Source organism: Chenopodium album, chromosome 6 (genome assembly GCF_948465745.1).
Source record: "Chenopodium album chromosome 6, dcCheAlbu1.1, whole genome shotgun sequence".
Lineage (NCBI taxonomy): Eukaryota > Viridiplantae > Streptophyta > Magnoliopsida > Caryophyllales > Amaranthaceae > Chenopodium > Chenopodium album.
In genome coordinates, this window is record NC_137839.1 from 72,687,077 (window position 1) to 72,689,502 (window position 2,426).

Sequence of the window (2,426 nt, forward strand, 5' to 3'; positions counted from 1 at the left end):
CCAACGTTAACCTCCTTTCGAGTAGAAATCTCGGACCGAAAACAACTATCAACAAGGGTATCGCGATCAACATTATTATTATTATTATTATTATTATTATTATTATTATTATTATTATTATTATTATTATTTTGGTGTTTAGAGAGTCACAAGGGCGGGGATGATAATCGATCCCAAAATCAATCTCCTAGAACCAGGAGGAAAGCTCTAACCACATGAGCTATCTCCCACTCTATTATCACATAATAAGATCCTACTCCGTACTTAACAACCACATAATTGAACAATGCATTATAATAATGTAATGCTTTAAATTATGCTTCATCCTGTTATGTTTATGCTAAAGATTGCTCTCCACTATCTCACCATTTCTGTTAGATTTGTACCCTAAAAGAAAACAATATGTACGGTTCTTTATAATTTATAAATTTGCATAGATAAAAATGTACCCTAATCATAATTAGTCATTATCGATTACTTTTATAATTAAAAGATTGCCTCCCATTATCTCAAAACCTGTTACATCCCAACACTCTTTATAAATATATGATGCCATAAAGGTACTTAGGCTTCATTATCATATATTTTTCTTACTTAAGATAACTTCCCATTATCTTAGATACTTATAATTTAGACATCTATCTCTTATTTTATTTTATAATGTCTTCTTTTTTGTTAAAGGGATTTCTTTTGGGGAACTCATTATTATATAGTCGGTTTATCAAACCAGCCATGGTATAGATATATTGGTTAAACAAGAAGCAAAATAAGTTACAAAAATAAATAAATAAAATAGTGCTTCCAATGATCAACTTAAGAAGTTATTCTATGTAAAACACATCTAATAAACAACATTTGAGAACAATATTACGTAGTATTGTAAATTTTGATGGCACTGTTCTAACTTTACACTAGAGTTGGCAATTTCTAACATGACATGAAAACACAACTGAAACTGTAATGACACGACATGATCATGAATTTACTAATAAAAAACACAAAGTTGACACATCACAGCACAAAACCAACTAGAATTAATAAGGCTCATTTTAATAAATTTGTCAAATTATATTATGCAATTATCCTATATTTTATTTTTTATATAATTTTTGATAGGTTTTGTGAAGAACACGAGACTGAATACCAAATACAATACGACACCACTTTTTACCGCTATACTTTACACTATGAATAGGAGATTCAATATAAAGAGAGTTGTGTATTTATTATGTGGTTGTTTGGGTAAGATGCCCATTTAGGCATTTACTAGTCTAATTGACTGATCGTGTGTTTTTTTTTTTTGGCAGTAGTACGTGGACCTTGTTTTATTAACGTGTTAAAGTATATGTTCTTTGTTCAATATTCTCCATTATGAAATATAGGTCACGTGTAACTTTTATGACTAAGTTTTATTGGTTATAAATTTTTAGAAATGTAGTATTGGAAGATCTATGTGATGATAATCTTATGAAACTAAGGCCCTGTTTGATTCACCTTAATTTTGCTGAATTGAAATTATTTTTACTGAACTGAACTTATTTTTACTGAACTGAACTTAATTTTACTGAACTGAAATTATTTTTTACTGATTTTCTATTATAATTCTTCTTTAAGAAAACTGAATTTTACTGAACTGAACTTATTTTTACTAAACTGAAATTATTTTTACTGAACTGAAATTAATTTTACTGAACTGAACTTATTTAACTGAACTGAAATTATTTTTACTTAATATTATTTTTTAAGGTGAAAAGAACCGGGCCTAATTACTTATCGAAACAAATTTAGTAACGATATTTTTATATTTCTCGTAGTATTTTGAAACTAAGGGTTTGTTCATATTTACTGAATTGAGCTAAACTTAACTGAAATGATTGGAGCTAAAGTGATTGGAGCTGAATTAAACTGAAGAAAGATAAAATGAATATTTTACAAGAGAAGGAAATTAGAGCTGAACTGATTGAAGATAAACTGAACTAAACTGAATTGATTGGAGCTGAACTGAACTGAACTGAAATTAAGCTGAACTGAACATGCCCTAAATTGACAAGTCATACTATATAGTGAGCAAAATTAATTAATGATCATCTCTACTTCAATGCTAATTCGAAAATATAAAGTACAAATTTCAAACCAATAAAATTCAAGGAGTCAAAATTGAGAGCCAATAGTGTCCGAAATTATTCTTCAACGAGTAATGTGTAGTTTTTCAAACTTGGAAATTACTTACACAAGCGAGTTCAAGATCAAGAAGGTTGAGCCGCCGGCAAGGCAGCAAGGTAGTCAAGCCAAATGTCTGCTGATAAGGCTTTATCGACGAACCTTAGGTCTTGCACTTGTAAGCATTGTGTAATAGAATGTCCTTGACGCTCAAGAAGAAAGGAAAGAAAAGAAGCAAAGAGAGAGCATATAACAAGAGATAAGGA